Consider the following 25,179-nt stretch of genomic DNA (forward strand, 5'->3'; position numbering starts at 1 on the left):
CCCACCTCCACTCTCTGATTAATGCCCTGCTGTGATCGCCGTATTGATCGTTGGATGTGTGATGGAGCTGCTAAATATTGGAGAAACGCCTTGAGCGTTTTGGCGTGTTTCTGTTGATGGCAGGTAGCCTCGAGATGCAGAACAGCAGGTGTTTAGTGAACACACGCAATGGGCTGCATTGACCGCTGATAATGGCTACACTAGTGCCTGATATTTCTCTTCTCTTACTCTGGCACTGCAAACAAAATAAGCAAATAAGTGAAAGAAGTGGTGTTTTAAGTGGTGCATTTGGGAAACAAAAGAAAGGGTTTGGCTTTGGTGTAATTTTGGCAATGAGAACGTGTTGGAAGTGACCCATATTTTCTCCCTATTAGATTGCTATTTGTAGCTCTGTTTGTATTCGGTTTTATAGACACAAACACACCAAAAGCCGTCTGGCTGATGCCTGCATGGTGCCTTTCGTGACTATTATTCCCACAGGAAGTCAGGGTTGTGGGATGCCCCCGGAGTTTCTCTCTATATGCTCAGCAAAACTGCCAAACACACACACCAGCAGGCTGCCATTACAACACACTAGCTTCCTTCTGTGAGACAGTTACACAACGTCCATGCCTGGCGTTTGAGGCATGGCCTATTTAAATTGCGCATTCTTATGACACATGTTCCTCTGACAGAGCAGATGATCTGATTAGATTCTGAGCATCCTGCTGTGTAAATAAATGTGCATATTAATGAAGAAATATGATTTTATATAGAAACTTAATTAAAAGCACAAGTGCTATACAGAAATATCTACTAATCCATTGATTTTCATAATTCATGATCTGTGAAGAAATTTTCAAATCACCAGAAAGATTGTGGTAGATTATTTTCTTCTTCTAATGAAATTCTGGAACATCTGTCATGCTGCATACAGCTGCTCTTCACAGTCAATAACACTCATATATCCATAAGGTTAAACTGAGCCTTTTTTGAGTGGCTAAAATAGTTTTGCTGCTGACTCTGTCCGCAGCAGTACATTGCACTGGTACTCTGCTGCTTCCCCAAACTGTGGGCATGCCGACTGCCCTCTGCTGTAGGTAATATACTCTAAAAATTTATAAGTACCTCACAGAACCCCAGTTAAAATAATCCAAACTATCCCTTTAAGATAGATGCTTTATTATGTCTTGTAAGAGTCAGCTACAACCATGAACCACAGGTTCTGTGGTTTGAGTCCAACCAGGGTTCTGTGTTGCATGGCATTACCAAACTCTCTCTCCTAAACATTTCCTGTTAGAAATTAAGGCAAAAATAACTTTAAAAAACATCTCACCTGGAAGGAGCTGTACGATCTTGACTTGTAATCCTTAATCAAGACACAATATCTCCTCATGTGAAGTTTATTAAGATATGTTTCAGGAGATATGATCCATCATGTGATTCTGGCAGAACAGCTCCAGTGTCTCTTTCCTTATTCATTATTCATTGGTTTGTTTTGGAGACCTGGACCTGGACGGTAATGGATTACTCTGATTCCAGACACTGTGTGAACTTCTGTGTGTGATCCAGGTCATCAGCTGACAGAGCAGCTGTCACTTCATTCTGACTGGAGAGAATAAAATGACAGAGAATTAAGGATTAGTCGAGTGCCGAAACATGGCCAGGATGATGACACAGCAGCAGCACCTGCCTGCACTTTGTGTGTGTGTGTGTGTGTGTGTCTGGAGCAGAAAGCACCCCACAACTCGAGCGCGACAGCCGCTTCCCGGTTTCCATGCCAACCACAAGGGCTGTTCATGTTGGAGCATGCTCAGTTTGGCTCCCTTCCCCTGTAACAATAGCCAGTGAGAGAGCTCACACTCTCTCTCACACACACACACACACACACACACTCTCTCACACACACACTCTACTCCAGCTCGCAGTGGGAGCGAGACGGAAAGGAGAGGCTGCCTGCTGTGCTGCGGAGCTCATAACACACACACCGACCAACAAACACACACCCCTTCACAACAAAGGTGAGTCCACAAACCTGCAGATATTGCTCTGAATATCCAGGCTTTTATTTTCCTGTGGTGAGGAGTTTGCAGCATCAGTTGCTTTGCCTCTCTGAAGGGAAGAGCTGCAGAGTGGAGACAGTTGTTGCTGCTGGAAAACTAGAGATACAGAGGAAGCATGTGCTTTGCTTTGTGAGTGACAGAACTGCTTGTATTCTCTTTTTTGTCTTGTTTTGCATGACGGCATCATTATACTCAAATCCCTGCCTGTTTCAACTTGGAAAAAACCTTCTGCATACATGGATCTTGTCATTTCATGGATGGTGTAAGCATGTTGAATTTATTCTGCTCAATTGGAGGTGGTAGTAGTTGACAAAGCAGGGATCGCTCAATAATTCATGTAGCCTTGTATGGAGGAAAGTCGGGGGATGACAGCAGGTGTAATGTGATGCTTTGCATGGACACAGATAGCTCTGTCAGACTCTTTTGACAGTTTAGCTCAGTTTTATGACCTTCTGTTTGCTTATTCAGATCCTCATCAAGCATTCGAAAGCCTGTTCTTTGTACGCTCACTTGACCTGCAGATATGACTGAAAAGGTGAAAGATTCTCCTAGAAGAAAAAGGAGGATAAATTGATCCAACCGTCTCTGTAAATGTTATATGATCTGCAGGTATCACAGGGAATGTGAGGAGCTTCCCCTCATGCCTGGTCGACCCTCCTTTATGTGGTCTGTCTGCCTGTGTGTGAGTGTGTGTCAGGGGTGGTCGGCGCAAAGGATATCCTCAATCTTATCTGGTATGGTCTCGCCCCATTTCTCCCTCAGAGGCACACTTGGAGATTCACACACACACACACAGAGTCACTACCAGCCACCCACAAGATTAATTGTTGTGGCTGATGAATTCCTGGTTGGTCGATAGTGTATTCCTGTGCAGCCGGCCAGCCCCTTGTGTTTGTTCTTGTGTGTGTGTGTGTGTGTGTGTTATTGGCTGTTCAGAGAGTAGTGTGCATAACAACTGGCCAGGTCTGCGGTCTCATATGTAAACTAGAGGTGCAACCAGGGCAGGGTGATACAGTTTGAATCAATATGATGACACTAATGACCCAAAAATCTCAATGCACTTTACTCTAACCCCAGTATATAAACATTAATAAATGGATGGTTGATTTGTAAGTGGATTTAAGTTGAGCAATATTACATGAAAGGCGTCTTGCACGGAGGTCTGTAAGCATCACTGAAGTGCCAATAATTACATCAAAGCACACCCTCTCGTGTAATATTGCAATTATACAATGGTTACTAACAAAATAAAAGATGTAAAAAAAAAAGAATTCATATTGTTTGGCAATTTGCGTTTAAGATAAAAAAAGTTTTATCTCTGTCTTCCTAGAAACACATGGAATCTGACTGATAACTGGAAAATCAGTCATGTCTATATAATGAAACTTAGTTCAGTACTCCAGCAAGTAGGTCAACCCTTAGTAACGACATAGCAACAGAAACACCTGAGTCAGCCAGACAACTCCTGCTAACTTTAATGCTTTGTAGGGCTTGTTGGATGTCCCAAACTGAATAAATACCACACATACAAGAATAACAATTTTTCATGGACAGATTTAGCTACTATGTCCACAACAGTCACATGTATTTTATGGTAGTAGCACCTGTCACAGATTCACCGACACAGCTGATGGAGAACATTAACATCAAGGCTATTTCCAATAACTTCAGTCCAGAAGTCAAAAAGTACTGCAAAAACACAATTCCCATTTTCCATATTTGTTGGTGTCTACTTTGTCAAAAACAACATTCATTGTAGTCAAATCTGTTTGCTCTCCAGCTTGGCGCACACAAGGGAGGCAGCACGTGTATTAAAGTGGTGGTGTAGCAGCAATAACAACACTATAAATTATACTCATTAAAGTTGATTTAATTATTTTATAAATATTGCTTAAATAGCTGGCACAACTAATCTAACAGGGGGTCATAGTTTACATAGGCCTACTGTAGTTCAAGATTTACTTCTGTGAATAAAAATGTTTCAAAACATTTTCCTCTCTGGGCTGAGTAATATTTTTAGTAGTAAGGGGGCTAATGGCAGGGGGCTGCGTAACGTCTTAGATTAAACCCCTAACTGGCATTATACTTAAATAAAATATTAATAATTAGTTCAACTGACTAGTATTTCTGGTGACTAACGAGATTAACAACATTTAATTCAAAAGTCGACTTAACACACACATCCCTAATATTTACATCTAGTACACATGGAGCAGCCATATCAGTCCTTTGGTGTCTGTTGTCTGTCCACCTGATGAATAAAAGTCCAATATTCATTCTCTGTTTAGCTCTGGTTTGGTCTCCACCAACTCCTGAGGAAAAACAGCTGTCTTTTTGGCTGCCAGATGTTCCACTTTCTTCAACAGTTAGTCTGTAAGCTGTAACCTGCTGGGCAGGTAGTGTGCAGTGGGTTTATCAGAGCTTGATTGATGAAAACAGCTGTCTGCAGCTGCTTGACATGAAGTTGTTGAGAACGGAGAGTGAACCATACAGTGCATGTGTCATAAAACCAACCTGTGAGCTATGAAAGGCTAAAACACTCAGTAGAGCTCTAGCTCATAGCAGACCTATGTGGGTTCATCACTAAGAGCGATCCATTTCACATTAGTCATTTGTTTCATTGCGAGTGTAAGAGTATTGATCAGTGGAGCTTTAAATGCTTAATCAATTTTTGTTTAATTTTCTGTCACTCCACTATCCAGTTAATTTATACTAATTGTTACACATAAAACATGAGTAGTTTTCTACTGTGTGGCACATGGAGGAGGAAGATAGCACATCATGCTAGCTGAAATTTCCACTGAGCAGAAAATGGACAAATAAGAGACGAAGGGAGGGGACGCACACAGAGAAAAGAGAGGAGGGACAGAAAATAGAGAGTTGTGGAGTGATAGATGGCAGACAGGGAGACAGAGTGAGAGGCACTCTTTCACCCTGCGGGAAATTGGAAAATAAATTGAGTTGACACAGGCAGGTTTGCATAGTGATATTGATGCTGGGTAGTGGGAGGAGAGAGGTTTGGTCTCGGGGCTTAGAGGGTTCACGCGAGGCTAATCATCTCTGTACCCACCAGTTAGGACAACCAAAAGGCTTCCTGGGGTTAGTAATTAGGAATTTCCATCTGCCATTGATAAAAAGATACAGTCCAGTGTGGCTGGCTCTTCAGCAGCCACTGCCAGCAGCCTTTGTGTCTAATAAAATGTCTCTTCATGTTGTCCATTGGAATATTTTAGTCGAAATCAGTAAACCTAATCCTTCTAGCAACAGTTGTTTTGATTGGGCCTGCAGAAACATTTCTGCTGTTATTAGAGCGTCTTGTGGGAGTATCCTCTGTATGGTGCTGGGCAGAATATAAAGTGGCACCCAGTGTGGGATGTCAAGTTTGATTTTCAGAGCTTACAGTGTTTTGATGGCTCAGAGCAGACGGACAGGCAGGGTGTGAGTAATGTGACGCTTCACTGATGTGAGGGAAAGCATCTCTTCCTCATCGTCTTCTTCTTGTTCTTTGTCCTTTCTTCGTGTCTTCTTCAGTGTCCACTCTTTTGTAGACTTTGGTAGGCTTAGAGACAGACAGGTTTTTATTTGTGACTTTGAAAGAGTAGCGTGTAGGATTTAGTGGCATCCAGAAGCAGTGTTGTAATGTATTACTGTAATATTATTACTTTATCATGTAATGTGTAGTGTAACTTACAATGGCCAAAACGGTAATATTACACTTACTAATCCAAGTAATTCTGATTTACTGGGTTACTTTTTGACCTCTGTAGGCTCTTATGATGCTGCGTGCATGTGGCCAGTCAGAGCAGGTCACGTCAGCTGCAAGCCAAAAACATTAAACAAAGGATGGAGGATGAGTAAGAGGGAGAGAGGCGTACTTTCACAGGTGGAAGTCTTTTTATTATTTTGGGTTTGTTTGGCTCCTTTGTTTGAACCACAGCCAACATCTGTACAGCTACCAGCAAAAGTTTTCTGGGTATTAACAGCTCACTGTAATAGCAGTTCAAGTTCGGAGCGCAACAAGGTCGTCAACAAGGTACAAAAGTATTAGTAAGTAAGTAAATTATATAATTAGTAATGCAACTAATTACTTTTCATAACAAGTAATAAGTAATTGTATTACTTTTTACATGCATAATAAGAAAAAAGTAACTTATTAAACTTCTTGACTTGTAGAAGTGAGCTTGCATTCGCCTCACACTCCCCTTTGGAGCGTGTTGGAAAATGTGTTTGTGTTTGGTTTGTCTTTTCTGGCTAACCTACTGTTGTAACATGGGCCGACTGGATGTTTAACCTTTCACAGTTGAAGATTGATACTGCCCACAAAGATGAACAACCTCAATACTGACTGAGAAACCATACAGAACTGAAAGCTGATCAGGTTAGTTACATTTCTGCTTTTTTACTACATCACAATTTAAATCAAAAGACTGCATATAAATAAGGCAAATGCAGTGATGCTTGCATTAAGAGATTTTCCAGATGATACCTGGGCAAAGATATTGGCAGCTGCAGGTTTATGGGTTGACACTGGCTGATCAGACAGTATTAACATATTCCCCAAAACGCTGATTACATTAACTGACAAGTCTGTGCATTGCGACTGCAGTATGTTTAATGGTTAGGGAAAGAGTGCGGTTACAATTTTAAAAGGGTGAACATTAATAACAGATCCGTGACACCACCACCTGTCTCCTGAATGAAAGTTAAGACAGCTTCATGTACAGAGGGAACACTGCCTCTTCAGTTGTGACTGAAACAATAAAAGTTGGCAGTGGATCTAATTTGTGAGGCGCAGGATTGTCAGGAAGGCAGTTCATGTAATGCTGAGGTGCAAAGTATTGGCACTAGAATTAAAAAATACGACACCCAGAAAGAAGAAGCACACCATTGCAGAGACTATTATACATAATGTTAGTACACACATATATTACAGACTTAATACAGCCTTGGAGTGTTTGTGCTTGTTAGTCAGGTCACTGTAAACTGTGGTGACAGTCGATCAATGGCTCCCAATCACAACCTCACTCCCCCTCCACTTCTATCCCTTCTCTGTGTCGTCCGCTATGCTGCTAATCATCACATCTCTCCAGCTCTACACTTTCATCACTCTCATCCCTTCTTCTCCCATCTCCTGCTCTCGCCATCCCCTTCTCCCCCAGTGCTTCTCCTGTCTACGCTCTCATCTGAAACCTCTCCTCTCCTCTCCTCTCCTCTCCTCTCCTCTCCTCTCCTCTCCTCTCCTCTCCTCTCCTCTCCTCTCCTCTCAGTTTAAGCCAATTACAAGCATGCCCTTGGCTTCTGGGGGAGAAAGAAGAGGGGCTTTTCTTCCTTTCCTCTTCCTCCTCCTCTTTCTTCAAAGAAGATGTGAGTCACGCCATGACATCCAGAATGCCTGCAGCAGATACGGACCCTTCTAGGTGTCTGTAGGAGTGATCGATAACCAGGCCATGATGTTTCTCTGATGGATTCTTGTTAAAGCTGACAATGAGCTGACAAGAAAGGCTTTTTGAAAACATTGACAACCCCAAGCAAGGTCAAGGGGCAGCATTGATCCAGAGAGAGGAGGCGACCACAAGAACACGTGGATGAATTTAAAACAATTGATTTAGTATCATGGTAGTCTTTATTTTACCCATAGATTCTTTTTCACATATTAAATATTTTTCTTTGACTGTTTGGAAGGAATCAGGTGTCAGCTTTTTTGATTTTGATTCTGATTTTGAAAAGACACTCCTCAAATGCAAACAGCAAGTAATGAATAAAACATTTTTTTGAACTCATTATTTTATTAATAAATTTTTGTCTTGTAACCTCTTCAAATGGTGCAAGATCAAGTTATCACCCTTGTTATGGCCTTTGTGTGGGTGTGAATGTGATTTTTTTTTTCATTTGAATGATTTTTAGCAGACAGAAGAGGTGAAAGTAGCAGATTTAGTGCTCCCTCTGCAGTTTATTTTAAGTTAAATCTCACAGACAAATTAAAGAATGTGCATGTTTCGGGATGATCTCCTGGCACAAGACCTCTACAAAATATTGTTTATCATTGCCTTTCAAAAGTGCTTCTATGATCATTTTCTAATCTGATGTCCCTATTCCCCAGATAACATTGTTCATCATCCAAAACCTTTTTATTCCTACAGTTTCTTTTTTTGATTGGTCACTGCTGTTGTTAAGGTTTGGTTAGGTCTAACAACAAGAACTACTTTACTACTTAAAGGGATAGTTCAGAGTATTTGATGTGGGGCTGTATGGAGCACTTATTAATAGTCAGTGTATTACCTACAGTAGAGGCCAGTCACCATGCCCCCAGTTTGGAGAAGCAGCAGGAGTACCAGCAAGGAAGCTAAGCAATGTTCTTCTGTGCACAGGGTCAGCAGCAAAACGTATTTTGTCCACTTTAGGTTTACATGTATATGACTGGGGGTGTGTCGACCACCATTACTGTAGGTAATACACTGACAAGGGATAGGTACCACATACAATACCACTTCAAATAATCTGTGTTTGTATCTGCAGAGACCCTGTCCTCTGCCTGTATTTTATTTATTTTGTCTTTTTTTTTTTGCTGTGCTTGGGACTTAACTAGTGTGTGTGAACAGTTCAGACAAATCCTACTGATTCTACCTTTAAATTGTTGTTGTATTAATTGTTTTAAGTCTAAGTTGATCTTGAATACCATAGATCCACTAATATGTAAGTTTATAAATAAGTTTTTGGTGCATAAATTGAACCATATATATATATATATATATATATATATATATATATATATGTGTGTGTATATAGATAGATAGATAGATATAATTGTTGCTACAGTCATAAAACAAACAAAATTATCCACTTGTTCATTCACTCATTCACCCTGCTGCAACCCAAGCCTGGACCCTGCAGCAAGTAAGTGGCATATAGTGACCCATGACTCTCACTAGCAATCATGCACACAAATCTCCAAGCACCTTTCATATGATGTGCACATTTTATATTATATAAATATAATTTTGCCTATTTAAATGAACAACTACTGGTGTCTTTTTCTGGTGGGGACAGCCACGTCTGAAAGTGCTAACTTCCAAGTCAACTCTAAAGTCAACTAGGTTGGAATCAGTGAAACATTTTCCTCTTTTATTCGCTCATCCTTGCAGCTGCCTGCAATCCAGAGGGTAAATAAAGCACAGCAGAATCTGTTTATTCTATTCTGGAGTGGCAGGCTGGTTTAAGGAGACGAAGAAAAGCTTTGATGGGATACATGAATGATTTTTCTCTTTTTCTCTCTGCCTCCATCGTCGGTCTGTATCGCTCGTTTCTCCGTCCACCTTCACCCTCTCTTATCTTCCTGTCTCCTCTCATTCCCGGTGATGGGAGTGACTCACGTAGCCATCTGCTGCCCAGCAAATCCTCTCCTGCCTTATTACCCTCCTTTTGTTTATTAACGCGACTCCTGGGCCGACAACGATACCTCTATCTATCCATTCATCTCTTTCTCTACTTATCCCACTCTCCAGTCACCTAAAGCTCCTCTCCTCGACTGTCCAGTCAGGCCTTTATTGTTCATCCCTCTTATACTCCCTTTCACCTCTTCGGCTGAATTCATCTCTACATGTGCTGCCTTCGTTCATTTCACCTGATACGATTTTTCCTCTCATCGTCTTCCTCTTCCTTTTCCTCCCAGGAGACAGATTGTAGGAATGAGGTCAGACACTGTGAATGTGTGCGAGTGTGTGTGTGTGTGTGTGTGTGTGAGAGAGAGAGAGAGCATATGGATATGAATGTGAGCAGCCTGTTGATGTTTTGTTGATGTAGGTGTTGCTGTTGCTGATGTCATTATGATCCCCTGCAGAAATGACAACAGACACAGGAAAACACCCGGGGAGAAGGCGCGTGTGTTTGTGTGTTTGTTTGTGTGTAGGTTGCACACAGACATTGGCCTTGTGAAGTAATTAGAGTCAGATATAGCACAGACAGTTTCTACTGTTTGGTCTGTTTGTGCTGCTGTGTTTTCCACAGAGCCAAAATATTTCTCACTTCTGAGTCATGTTGTTTTTTTGTCTGGAGAAGAAAATTCAATTCTGGCCTGAATTTGACCCTGAATCCACCAGAAATTGTTTCTAGTGTAACAAAATGGGCAAAAATCCATCCATTATAATCTGTAAGCATAATTCAGTTCAAGTGGTCTGAGAGAAAACTAGACTCCTGCTCCTCCTCTTGGCTCTGTTTTCAGTCTGTAGAAAATCTAGCCCATGACAGGAGACTTCAGCTCATCACAGGTCGATAAGATAGTTTCTTATTGAGTCTCATTCCCAAAACGTAAGTAATTTATAAATTTCAAAGTTTATAATGCGAACAGTGTATAGATTTCAGTAGCTTTTATTCCACTGTACATAAAAAATGTCAATCTGATGAAAAATTCCAGTTCCAGCAGGCAATTTTACTGTAGAAATAATGTTTATGTCAACAAAGAAGCACTTAAGACTCATTTACATCCCCTTTACATATGATATATCTGTATATCAGAGATTAAGGATGGTGATAATTGATGATCTAATTAGAAACACGCAACAACCAGCATGTTCTCCTTTGAAATGTCAGTTCCAGCCAGAATAACTGTTTTTGTTTGCCCTTTTCATGTTCATTAGAGTTAAAGTTCATGCCGAATGTTTGCCAAACGAGTAAGTGTCTGTTTATGAGTTGTAAGAAATCATTAATAATCTTTTAGAAGAGAGAACATGTTCTTAATGGTTAATTTGAGCAATATGTTCATGGGGTCTGGCAGGCAGTGAGACAGGCAGCCACTTAGCTCCAACTCCAGAGCATGTATTTTTGGAGCAGTGGGCTCCTTTGCATTTGACATAAAGAGATTATTATTATTCACAATGGAGGAATTGTAGTACCCCTGCAGCCTGCTTGAGCTTTGAGTCAGGGGAGGAGGAGACATGGGGACACAACTCAGTTTAACCACAGATTGTATATTAAATAGGGATTCAACTTATATAATATACTGTCTGTGGCTCCAGCTCACTATTTGGACTGTAGGAAACTTTTTTGAATGTCATAGGGATTTATTTCTCCTTAAAAAGAATACAAAATAGGATTTTATCGTCTGTAAAAAACACCTAAGGGCTCCCTCTACTTCACAAAAACCTGCATGAATGAAAACTTTAGCAGCTAAACAGGATGATGAATGAATGATGGATGCGAACAAACAGAATGGCAGTTTGAAGCTTTTAGAAATGAAAAATATGGAGGATGTTCTTTTGATTCAAAATGGTGCATCAGAGCGCTCAGCCTCGGGCGAGTGGCCTCATCCTGAAAACACTAACTCGTTATTTCTCTGTGTCACTTAAATGCCAGCAGTGCGCTTGAGCTTTCCTCCCACAAAGCTACATGCAGAGATTACTCACATCACATTCTGTCTCTGTCTGTTTTGTCTTTTTCTTGGGATGATGAGCCTCTCATTGGTTCATTTATCGTGCAGCGCAGATGAGCAGTGTCGATGGGCGCGCTTCATTTCTTCTTCTCAGAGGGAAAGATACATCACACAGTTTGAGCTTCATAAACTCGTTCATCAAACATCCTGTTTGAAGATCCGAACTTTAAACTGTCACATGGGATTGTAATCAGCGCGGTGCAGCAGTGTGGATGCTGCCAGTTAAAAGAGATGTATTACAGTTTGATCTGGTATCTGTAGGGTGTGTGTGTGTGTGTGTTTGTGTGTGTAGTCTGTATTTACCTGTAGCTCTGAAGGTTAGCTCTGTGTAGTTGTTGTTACAGATGCAGCCATCAAGTTATGTGAGCTCCATCTCCCTCCATCAGCCGACAGGAGAGGCTGACTGTGGTGTGACAGAAAGCCACTCTTCTGATTGGCTGACAAAAACACACACACAAACACACACGTACACACAGACTTATTGAGATTATGCCTATTTTTATCAAAGCTTGTTTTCCTCTGTGATCACTGCGTAATTACATGGTTTGCTGCTTCATCAATTAAACATGAGCGACAGACATGCAGATGTCGATCGTGTCTAGTATTGACCGCAAATACTGTGCGTGTGTGTGTGTGTGTGTGTGAGCGTGTGTGTGTGTGTGAGCGTGTGTGTGAGCGTGTGTGTCTTTCTTTCTCTTAGCTTGACACCTGAGCAGGATATTATTTGAAGTGTTTTAGTCAAGTAGTCTTTGTGTGTTTTTTATATAAATTTCATTATTTAAATGTATTTAAATATATATTTTTTGGGTGACGGGTTTTCAGAAACTGGTTTGAGATGTTTAGTAACACTGTTAACACCTTGCTACACTGAAGAGAAATGCAAAGCAACAATGAGCCTTTTTAAAACATAAATCTGTTTATTTACATTTTCAGTTTGAATGTGTTCAAATCATTGAATAATTTTACATAGTAAATCTCCTCCCCCTCCCTCCCCACACTCACAAATCCTCTAGATGAAATACAGTTTAGAAAAAAAATTAATTGCACACAGTGAAAGCAAAGAAAGGAGAAAAATAAATACATTTAAAAAATGAATACAAATTCAGAGGAAGAAACACCAGCGGAAGAGTGAAGTGAGCACAAGACAAAAACACTAAGGAACGCAAACTAACAGCTTCAACATCGTTCACCAAAACTACATATAGAAGTCTTCTGTAATAATGAGCCTTTAAAATATCAATTTCAAAACAAGAATAACAAGCAAGAGGACTGAACACATTGTTAATTTATTTCAACACAGTGTCACCTCGTTGTTCAAAACACAGGAATAAATAACAGGAGGCTTTGTCCGAGTCTGGATGGCGTGAGCTGACACAGTAGGACAGCTGGACAGCTAACAGTGCTAACTAGCTAATGGTAGCATCAGCACAGTTGGCAGCAATAAGTGACTTTGGCATTATGAGAGAAAAGGTTGAGGGCGCAACAGTCCCCTAATACTTTTGTCCTGGTCCGATAACAGCAAGGTGCAGCTTCCCTGTGACTAACGGGCAAACCGAAACTTGGTTGGCTAAGACTCTTCACTCTGACAAAATTAATGGTTTTGTTATTGGGCAGCCCTATTATTTTCACTATCTGTGAATCTGTTGATTATTTGCTCGATTAATTAAATAATCATTTGGTTTATAAAATGTCAGAATATATTCTTTTCCCAAAACTCAAGGTGATTTCTCTATTGTGTCTGGATAACAGTCCAAGCACCAAAGATATTCAGTGTATCATCACATAGGTCAGTGCAAAGGTAGGTAGAAAGGCAGGTTGTCATAAAAAGTCATTCTCACTTACAATCACACCCTGGCACTTCTGGCAGGAAAGAGAAACTATCAAACAACAACAACAGGAGACTCAATAAGATAAATGAATAATACAGTAAACCTGAAGAACCCTTCATTTAAAATAACAACCAAATGAAACATAATATCAGACCCTCCTTGTGTCACTTCAAAGCTCCAGTGTCTCCAGAGCACTTTATCTTTATTACAAGGCCTCATATCACATGATAGCTGCGGTCATCATTTGCATGAACTGGCTCCTTTGAACCGCCTCTCCTGAGCGGAGAAGACTCCCTCTTTTGTCCTCAGATCTGCGGTGCTGCTCATGAAAAACCTCATGCAAAAGAAGCAAGGTGTTTGCTCTCAGGTCATCCACTCTTTGTATTATTCATCTGCAATATTTCCACCTCCCAACACATGAAATATGAATGAGGCCGAGATGACCTGGAATCACAGAAGAAGAAGAAGGACACAAAAGTGCAGTTTGTTTTGCAGGTGCTTTTTACTGCCACACTTTAAACTGGAAATTGTAACATTTGTAGTGCATTTAACTTCATAATGGAGTACAGTAAGACTTGACACTGTTGTATGTAGCTTGTAGTTTCTGTAGCTAGAAATACAAGCACCGTACAACAACTGCCAGCTTGGGCTGCTTTTGTTTCTGATGCCTGTGGAGAGAGTTGATTGTGAAATTTAAAGGTGCCCTGTGGAGTTCTCTTGTAAACAGATCTTCTGTGAACACTCTGTGTTAGTCAACAAAACATAGTGTTTATCCTTGAGGTGTTGAATACATTTCCTTCCTCAGAGACCATTTGCCAAGCCAGTTTTTTTTTAGCTGCGACCAACAGCTCTATAGGTCGCTTCATCGGTCCACCCAAATCCCCCACCCAATGGTGGCCACAGTGGAGCCCAAAATTTGTCATGGAGGTCAAGTGTGTGGGGCATGACGAAGTGAGTGGCCAATCACAAAAAAGCATGTAACTTCCATGTGGATTCCCGGACTTGGACAAGATTTTGTGGAAAGGTCGCGAACCAAAGCACAGCTGATTAACTCTTCATGACAACTTGCAAAGTGGGAGTGGAATTTTAGTTTAAAACATTCAAAACATGAACTAACATTATCAACAGGCTGTGAAGAAGAAACAGAGACATCTACTGTTGTGTTGCAGAGATATCTACTGAAGGTAGCATGCTAACCAGCTAGCCCCAGCTTTATAGACCCTTTCACAGCTGATGTCATCGAAAAGCCGTGCGCGAATTTTGGCAGCAGAAGTAGCGGTCTCTCCTAGTCATTCAGATTAGTTATCAAACTGCAAAGGTTGTAATAAACATTTAACCAGCAACAGAATCACCAACATGTCTGTTTGTTGAGTATGTGATACTTCAGAATTGATATTTCAGTGGTTGATATAAAACTGCTCGTGTTTGCAGCAGCCCATTGACAAGCTGTTGTGGTCCGCCATACTTCCATCGCCAAGATGTGTATGCAGCTTTCTCATTGTTTACAAACTGCGAAAGGGTCTATAGTAACGTGATTTTGTGCCTCAAGAGCAGATTTTCTGATCCGGTAGTGTCAGCTGGGAGATGTGTGCGAGCACTGATTTTGCAACTTTCACAAGCTCTCTTAGCTTTTTTTAGTCTAATAAACAGAATAAACTCACAAAATGTCAAGAAAGGAAATATTCCTACACCTGTTGTCTGTAATAAATCATACTCCTTCTGACTTTAGGTTTCTAAGACAAGCTGATTCTCAAAACACACTTCACACTCAACAGAAACAAAATAAAACACACCAAAACCACCCTGGTTCCTCTCTCTACTGTTCAACAATCACCAGCTCTGGTTTGGTTGAAAATGAATACTTAATCCATTGCGTTAGATGTGAAAATATTATGGCTACCCACTGCCTCTTTGATATCCAACCTCCCTCACGCTCCTCTCAGCTGTTCACATCACTCCCAGAGTCAGAGTCCTTGTTGGAGAAGCTGTAAATCACCTCAGTACTGTGTTCCCTGCTGTCAAGCTGGTGTCCATCGGTCTCGGAGGGTGTGTTCAGGCCCAGTTCACTGACAGGCTGCAGACTGTAGCTACACTACTAACACAGCTAACAGCAGCTAGTAAGCTACCTGAGAGTATAGTGAGCAATAGTTGGCGGTTGCTCTAGTGATACTGCCATCTATTTGTTTGGAGTTACCTTCGACAGGTGGCCATATTTTACACATTACCCCTTTAAGTGTGTGATTCCTGCTTACTAACGCACATCTCGCCAAGCCGTCCCACAGCAAAACCTTGTGCGGTTTTGTTTTTGAATACTGCTTCCTGCTGCTACTTAACATACAGCTACAGCCAGCCCTCTTCAAGAACAACAATGGCTTCATTTTTATTTTAACTCCGCAGCTCAAAATAACTTTCGAGCAGAACGAGCTCTCAGCTGCTACAGTAAACCGTCTTTACTGTACAACTCTATTTATCTCCCTGGAGATTTGTAGTTCATACACATACCGCAGCCATTCCACCTAATTAACCGCACTTCTCCACACTTCCACCTTTGATGTTGGTCCTGCTCAGTGTCTCGCAGGCCCACGCCCACTCTCATGCCTCCCCTCCCTCTGATGAGACTGGTAGTGTAGGTGTTGCTGACAGTGGCCCCCGGGTGGTGCCTCATTAACCCACATTTCGCTGGCTGATGGGAAACATTGAGGGGGGTGTCTGAGTGCGTTCATGTGGGAATGTGTCTGAGAGGGGAAAAAATGGTAATGTTGAATGTTGCCTTTGAAGAAACTCCTCAGCATCTGTATGCAAGAATGGCAGAAGCTGGAAGCATTTTACAACCTTTTCTCCAAATTTAGATCACCCAGTTCCCTGTGTATTATAGTCATTTTCAATGTGAATGCTGGTTTCATTTATGGTTGGAAGCGGGAGCTTAGAAACTGGAAAAGCATCATTTCCGACCTTGTGCATTCAAGAACAAGAAAACATGTAGGATGCATTAACTGCTCCTCACAAGTACCAGAAACATTTAATTATAATTATACACATTTAAGCGACTAATAATATTGAAGCACTAACTATGCTGTCTGATTAAACCCTAAATCCCACAGCTGCCCCATCCACGTGCTCCGCCACTCCCTTTTTTTCATCCCTCTTTCCCTGCCTCTTCCTCATCCTTCCTCACCTTCTTAATTTGCATCCTATCTTAGACATTTAGTAAACTAATCCTTCTAGTAGCAGTTAATGTGCAGCCTGCACTGATCCTCCAGAGCTCTGTGTCCATCCACCTCCTGACAGGAGATGGAAAGCCGCTTCACTTCATTAGGATACCAGAATCTTATCACCTGCCAGACTCTGTGCAAGCGTTTTCGTGTGTGTGTGTGTGTGTGTGTGTGTGTGTGTGTGTGTGTGTGTGTGTGTGTGTGTGTGTGTGTGTGTGTTCGCGTGTATGTGTGTGTGAGTTTCACAATTCTAGGATGCACAGTAATTCAGCTTGATGAATTATTGTCCTTGATTATAAATAAGGCTGGAGGTTGATTATTTTCATTATTGAACGTTTTTGACTCCTCATTTGTGTAACACTAAAACATTTTGACAAATTTCCACATTATTAAGTTTCCACAGCTTAAAGGTCCAGTGTGACAAATACGCCAAAAATGGAATATAACATGTATAACTATGTTTTCATTTGTGTCAACTGAAAAACACTTGTTGTCACCAGGGAACAAACCCAAAATATTTGATTATTGTCTCTATAAAATTAAGAAAACCAAGCAAACGCTCTTGGTGATTTTAAATGGCAAGTTTTGCTTGGCCAAATAATTGATAAATTGTTACTAATGAAGACTAATTACAACACTATTAGCTGAAAACAGTGTGACGTATTTGTAGAGATGTAACATATATTGGAATGAATGAACTGAATGTCTCAATACTGGACAGTGGCAATATTTACTGTATTTACATGGTAAATTATTTTTATTTTTATTTGTAAAAGGACCCCTGTTGACTGCTGGATTGTCTTGGTTTTGCATGGTTGGCTACTTTTATTTGTTTTATTATTAAGGAGGAAAGCAGAAGCACTTTAGATTAAAAGGAAAAACAAATTTTTACAAGAGGAGCTTTATCATTTAATAAAGGACATTTCTTCAAGTCGGCTTTTTTTAATGTCATAATTAACATCCTATTGTGGACTTTTTAACATGGTATACTTTGAGGCATGGTTACATCCCTAATTATTGATGCCAATGCTACATTTTAAGCCCAAAATGCAATATTTTGATCATAAGTGTGCCAGAAACATCAGTTTCAGTAGAGAAATTCCCTCCCGTTACAAATCTTGCTTGTAGGAGTGCAGGAATCCATAATGATAATGGCGGTCAGGTCTCCTTATGTAAGACACTGCAGATAAGCATCTCAATCAATAGACTAACACTGAGCCCAGATCGAGCTGGTAGGATTGGAGCTTTATGTGGATAGACTTTCACAGGGATAAAGAGGTAAACTGCTGGATTAACCGATGACTTACACAGTGAGAGGGAGGCGAGCAGGTAAGCCATCAGACAGGCAGATTATATGCAGCATGCATATGACATATGTCTTGAGATACGTATGAGGTGTTTTTGGTTTTATTTTAGTGTACAGTTTTTGCCAGCACTGCCTAAAATATTTGCATGCATTTAAATGTATTTTTGCCCAAATCTGACATGTAGAAAGTGTAAACTGTAGTGTCCATTATAAGATATTGCAACCCATGTGAGTGTCAGATAGTCCTCTCACCTCTAGATGTCTAAATTAAAATTTGTACTCATAAGTCTCCCCTTTACAGACTGCTCATTTTTCGCTTGTCCATGCAGGTGTTATTTTCACCTGTCCTATTGCAATACTTCTGCATACAGGAGTCCCTAAACACTGTTGAAGTTGCATAAATTGGCTTGAATGCTGAGACTCCTATGACTTCAGCGAGCCCAGTTGTATTCATGTGAGATGTTAATCCCCATAGTAGCTGTTAGTTAAACTTGACATCTCTGCATAAACTAAACTAGAGACCTGAAGAATTCAGAAGATGTATGTCTTTGGCATACTGACAATAAGAGGGTTTCTTAGCAAATTCCAGAACAGGAGTGATCGCCATTCAATCGCCAAAAAATGCCATTCTTATAGAAATCTCTAAATGTCAAAAGGTTTTGACACCAAATCACAGCATGCATTTTTCTATAGTTCCCTTCAAGATCCTTGTGTCTTAATGGGATATTTTGACCATTTTTCATTAATACTATAAAAATAATTGATTTTGAACCAAGTCTGTGTAATAAATGGTATCAGCCTAAAACCTACTGCAACAACTTATGAGACATGATAAAGCAAGGAAATGGTCATCATATACTTTCATCATAATGTTCTAGGCCCTTATACACTCTAAACTTTCAGAATTTGACTAAGCATCTATAACCACAACATAATGTTTATTGCAGATTTATGACTGGGGGTGTGAGTGATCACACATATAAAAGGCCTGAAACATGAATCAAACACTCGTTGTCCCTGTAAGCTTAAAAATTTAAAATGAAAAAACTTTCCAGTTTCCAATAGTGACTAAAACTGTTTTGCTCACTTTGGTTTGGTTTTGATCTCATAACTTGATTTTCAGTGGTTTATACACTTTATGTATTTAATCTTCCCTTCACTAAAGCCATTTTCTAACTTCAGTTCTGGAAATAGCTTTAGATATGTAGTTTACACACTCATGCAATTAGTCAGCTATTCCTGCAACATGATCCACCATCAGCTCGCTCAGGAAACTCCAAACAGTCATTTATTTGCCAAAATATGTCTAAATACTCTCTACGCTCTGAGGCTCTGCTGGTGTCAGTGTGTTTATATTTCGCCAAAACTACTATGAGCAGCAAAATACTGAACAATGAAAGAGTGGATTATGCTGCAAAAGTGGTCGGTGAAGTTTCTCTGGTGCATTTTTGCCAACTGAATTCAAGCTGACAACTTTCTACAGCCATCTCTCCAGCTTACCAGAGATAAATGTTTAATATCATCGCTGTCAGGCAGAAACTCTGTAAGTCTAAAACTGTTACTTTTCTGGAAATCTGTGTTTTTAGAGTAACTGAATGCTGCTTAGTCAAAGTTGGTAGCTCTTTATAATACTTGTCAGTGATTAAATATTTGTAAAACCCACAGACAGATATAAAAGGTGACTGATTTATGAAATTTAAGGTCAAAATATGGAGATAGAGGGTTTTCTGCCCGACAGTGACGATATCCAAAAATAGATTTTGGACGGAGTTTCCTTTAAACCAGGAGTGAACTGTTGAGGTATGGATGAGTCAAACTTAACAGCATGAGTTAAATGTCATGCAAATAGAAGGGTGACGGATTTGAATACAGGCAGTGATAGTGTCCATTTTGCATGTGATGTTGACGATGACTTCATGTCTGTCTCTTTGCTTGCTGAGTCTCCTCACCTCACCTGACTGCCTTACATTTACACTCTCTGCTCCACTGGGCAAAGTTTAAGTCACTGTTGTTGCAGGCTGTTGTTATTGTGGCTCCAGGGGCTCAGAAAAGAGAAAGCTGAAGGCTTTAGGTCAGTGATTGCAAAAAAAAAAAAAAGTAGTCTGCCATTTTCTGCCACACGCTGAGTGGCAAGCATTTGCAGGACTACCACAAGGCTCTCGTTTGACTTAACTATAATCCATTTAAATAAACTTAAAGCTTATTCATATTTATATATTATGTTTTGGCCACAGATTAAATTTGTAAAACTATGAAAAAATCTGTCTCAGTGGCACACTTGATGCAAATTGCAGTGCAGAAAAGGAAGACTGCAAAGAAATACACTGATCAAGTTGCCTGAAAGTTTTGTCCTCTTAGCTTAAATGCTACACAGTGCCCAGCCATGACTGAGGAGGCTTATATCATTCTTTTCCAAAGGCTGGCAAAGCTGGCATTTTCAGATTCAGCCACTCAGGAAACCAAAGACCCGTGTGGATAGAAATAACAGAGGTAAAAAGAGTCATTTAAACGTATTTGGCTTAGTGTGTGGACATAGTCTCAGTTTGTGTGACAGTGTGTCCTCTCTAGTCTTGGCCTCACAGCGAGGTTTCAGTCAGACTCCTGCTGTGTTTTCCAGCTGTGCCAACGTTGGCCTGCCTTTCACTCACACACGGCACAGAGCTTCACACACCTGCTGAGGCACAGCACACACTAGTGGAAGGAGAACTTGATGCCACGTCAGTTTCAGCTCAAACTATCAGACTACCTGACAAGACCTTTGACTAATGGGGTGACACAAGGATTTGACTGTATAATTTTACTATGATCACAAAACAGCTGACCTTTACCTCATGTTGAGTAGGAGTCAGATAAATAATCAATTCTTGTATGCATCACAGTTCTCTGTTGACAGATAACGAATCAATACAGAAAAAGCAATAAATAAAATACAAATGTAAATATAATTCTCAAAATTATGAACACTTGCAACAGCAGATTAAAAAAATGGTTTATAAAGATCAGATGGTTGTATTGGATTATTTTGGATTGCACATGTGCAGCTAATAAACTGGTAGTGTCCTTTGGAGTGTCTGTAGTTTAAAATACCGGTGGCATATGTTCATGTTCATGTATGTTGTGCATGGCATTGTTTGTTTGTGGAGGTCCACGCCCTGAAATCTGTGATGCTTTATGGATTGCTACAAAACAGTACTAGAATCACAAATTAAGTTAAGATCAGGGAAGTCATTTTTTCGAAAAATTTTGACTGCACCTGAATGTATCATTCCAGTAGTATGTAAATCTGTACTTCCAACTTAATGTTCATGCATTATAAAGTAAGAAGTAATACAGAAAAACAAATACATCTTTTGGGGTAGTAAGTCGTGTATTTGGCTATATGGGCAAAATCTATTATCACAATATTTTTGACCAAATACCTGATATCGACATTAATCAAAATCATGAAAGTATTTTAGGGAAGTCTGTTGGTGTTTTCACAAGATATTAACACAATGAGATCTTATAATAATCTTAAAATAACCACCAATAATGTGGATATAAAGTGTGAAGGCAAATAATAGAACAGCTAGAACAGTTTAGAAAGTCTGAAAGAGAAAGTTGACCGAGGTTCCAAAAGGGACAGGCCTTAAGAAGGGTCAGTTGCCTTTTTGTATTGCTTTACATTTGGGGAGACTGAAAATGTAGTTAATGTTAATTTAGTTATTTAATGTAACACTTACTGTATATTCTTATTATTGTATTATGTTTTTCACTGCTGGATTGTTTTGCTTTTAGGTGCTATTTTATCTTGTGGATCAGGATGTTTGTAGATGCAGGAACGATTCTTGTGACAGAGAACAGAATTATCTTTGATTATATCTGTTTTTATGCAACTACAATATGCAATAACATGCATTTGTGAAGATGAACTGATGACATTTTTTGAGATCCAAGTACTGAGGTGTATGAGGCTGAGAGACTGCCAGACAGGTGTTCTTTCTCTTTGCTACACACACACACACACACACACACACACACACACACACACACACACACACACACCACAGCTGGACCAGACAGACGGAGGCGTGAGTCTGCGTGTCTGTTGGGAGCACTGAAGGTGTCGAAAACCATGGAGCACATTATTATCACCTCTTCTGCCACTAGGATCTGAAAGACACACATACACACCTGCACACACATACACACTTGCACACACACACACACACACACACACACACACACACACACACACACAGATCAGTAATAAGACAGCCTGCTAAGAAACTTCTGCATAGTTTAGGAGGTTCTGAGGCGCCCATCAGGAAGGGATGAATGAAACAGGCTGGAACGACAGGGAATTGGCTCAGTGATTTTAAACGCTCGGCGGATAAAAAGAGAGAAAATAAAATAAATAAATAAATGGGTCACTTCAGTCAGTCCCGATAAAACCAATTTCATTCCCTCTTAGGAAAGCCTATCAGTTTCACTGGGATTGTGAGAGCGGGGTTATTCTGTGAGCGAGACAGCTGAGAGAGAAGTCTCCCAGAGTGCACAGAGGAGCCGAAGATACAGAATAATAATTCAGTCTTTAAAATCTGTTTGAAATCAACACTTCTGCTGGTGACAAACAAAATGTGAATGAAGTGAGCTGCATCATGTTTGCAGAGGAGGAGAGAGAGGCTGCATGGGAAACACAGGGAGGGTCCACTGGAAGCCCTGTCAATCATCCAGCGCTCCTGGGATGGAGGAGCGGGGGGGGGGGGGGCCTCATTTCTAAGTGACAGCCACTTGTCAAAGCTTCAGATGATGCAGCCACAGCACTCTCCGTCCCAGCATCCCGCAGGGGGGAAGGGAGGAGAGGGGAGGGGAGATGGGGGGTGTTAACGTCAGAGAACATGTGACCTGAGCTCTGAATGACAACATTTTGGTTTCTCACAGTTGTGGCTGAAGATGTTGAATTTGGCGGATGATGCGGGGTTTAGTGGAGCAGCCGTGTTTAAAGACAAGGTGGGAAGACTTCTTTTTGATTGTTTTATTCTGTGAGCTGATTATTCATCATTTCTGCAGAGTGCTGTAGTGTTTCCCAGTCTGAGTTGTGTCTTTGATCTGAGCTGTTTCTCTAATGCACAGTTCAGTCTCTGTTGTTTTATTTTAGGCCTGCTGGCCTACATTATGTTCTTGTCTGCTGTGTAGGTATGTTTGGAATTTGTGTCGTTTATCTCACTGCTTTTATTCCTGTCTTTGTTGTGTTAAGTGACATTTTGTAACTTTGCATTTTGAAAACTAACTTGATATTGATCTGTAATGTGTTGATGTCAGTCAATCCAGAGTGTCGGGTATTTTTTTTTTTTAAACTAAGTGTAACGTGTTTTGCTGCTGTTTGTTCATTTTATTTCATTTATTCCTTATTTGAAAGGGACAATTAATGGAGACATACCTGCATCACATTTATTTACTTTTATTTTTTTAGAATGTGCAATTTTATTTTTGCTACATTTTATTTATTTTATTATATTCTATCAATTATTTGACAGGGACAAAGCGCAATACACTCATTCTGCCAGATTCTCCATTAATTTATTTTATTTTATTTTATTTGACTTCGGACAAATGTCTTATGTAATTTCTTGTTTGCTTTCTCTATTGTTTAATTAAAAGGTCCATTTGCATGAGATACATCTTAACACTCATTTTTCTCTGTCATCCCTGGGTGGGCACCACCAATATTTGTTTCCCCTCGTAACTGTTGGTAAAGCAATAATGATCATATTTAATATAAAGGAAATGTTGCTGCCTGTAAATATGACATTGAATAATTATCCACAGACTGTTAAACCTCTGACTGATTCAACACACACACACACGCGCACATATTGTATGCTCTTGGTGTGATTCGTGTAATCTGCTACTCTCTCCTGACAGTGAAACACTAATTATGTAATTGACTCAACATCTAATTCAATCTGCGAAAGGAGGACACGGTTTGTTTTACAGTATCAGGATACATCTGCTATCCAAGCCTCAAGTCTCTGTTTCTCTGTGTCTTCTTCTCCAGCAGAATGAAAAGCTCTTGGCAGAGCGAACATCTCCACTACTGTTGTTATGTTTAAAAAAAGCAGCTCATTGATTGATATGCTTTTTTCTTCTTCTCCCTCTTTACTCATAGCTCAGGGCCACGTCTGTCTGGCTTGGTGGAAACTCCAGACAGATTGCTACACTGAGAGGAGAGCGAAGCCAGGCACTTTGGGATCTGAGCCAGTGACCTATGCGAGGAGAGAAGAAGCGGCGTAGAAGCTTGATTAAAATGGGGTAAGTTTAGAAGATCAGACAGTGCGCTGCCAGCAGCTGCAGGAACTGCTGGCCGCAACAGGATTTGTTTCCAAACCTGATCTCTGCAACATGATGCTCGTTGTTAGGTAACCTCTGCCCAGTCGGAGAGGAGGGAAGATGTGCCGATAGCAAAACAGACACTGACTCACATATACTCACACACACAGTGATGAACACACGCACAGACAGGATTACACAGTAACAGCAGAGCCTCAGGGCACGATGATCTGCCACAACCTATAGAAATTCTACCAAAAGCATCAACATTTTTTTTTGTTATAATGAGAAACTTTAAAGTTGTAATTATTTGAAGTGGGGTTGTATGTGTTCAAACAAGAGATTCGACCGTCCTGCGTGCGCTTGTGATTCAGGTGCCTTAAGCTGACCCTGAAATCATTATAATAATTTGAATTGAGATCGTGTCAGGGACCTATTGATAGTCATTGTTTCAGCTAGTAATGGCTGTCGGCATGTCCTGAGTTTGGACAAGCAGCAGAAATCCCGATGACAGAAGCTAAACAATGTTCTGCTGTGGACAAGGACAGAAGTGAACCATTTTAGCCACCTAAAGAAAACTCCCACCTAACAAAATCAATATCAGTTTACGTGTGCACTGTATTATTACTACCTTGTCATCTGTCAGTGTTTGCAGACTGGAAACCACTGTTATACAAGCCAAATGTTGCTCTGTCCAAACCAACCAGATTCCACTGAGGAAATCAGTAATTTTCCCTTGCAAAACAGAACAGGAGTTTCTGGTCTGACACTGACTGTTATTGTGTGACTTCAGTGTTTTAAAGGGTTACTTTGTATTCATCCAAGTCACACAATATGCGAGAGAGAGCGATGTTGCCTAATATATCAGAATATATATATAAAATATATATAAAATATAAGATCAGAATCGGTTGTCTGATGGTAAGGTTAAGTTGAGAAAATCTTCTCAATGTAGAGTAACACAACTGATATCATTTATTTTTTACATGGACTTTTTCAAAAAGTGGTTAAAATACATGTTGCTGGAAAGGGGCAGATAATGTTCTTCTGTCTG

At 40.3% G+C, this 25,179-nt stretch overlaps 1 protein-coding gene across 1 annotated transcript in view; it reads left to right on the forward strand.

Moving 5' to 3' along the window:
* The first annotated feature begins 1,884 nt into the window (after positions 1 to 1,884).
* The window catches only part of arhgef49 (Rho guanine nucleotide exchange factor 49), a 49,863-nt gene continuing 26,568 nt past the window's right edge, over positions 1,885 to 25,179 (forward strand). The window contains exons 1-2 of the mRNA XM_084724812.1: positions 1,885 to 2,000; positions 23,965 to 24,107. The gene's annotated coding sequence lies outside the window, so the exon portion shown is untranslated. The remainder of the gene's footprint in view (positions 2,001 to 23,964; positions 24,108 to 25,179) is intronic.

This window comes from Lutjanus erythropterus, chromosome 8, assembly GCF_056507025.1.
Source record: "Lutjanus erythropterus isolate fLutEry1 chromosome 8, fLutEry1.hap2, whole genome shotgun sequence".
Lineage (NCBI taxonomy): Eukaryota > Metazoa > Chordata > Actinopteri > Lutjaniformes > Lutjanidae > Lutjanus > Lutjanus erythropterus.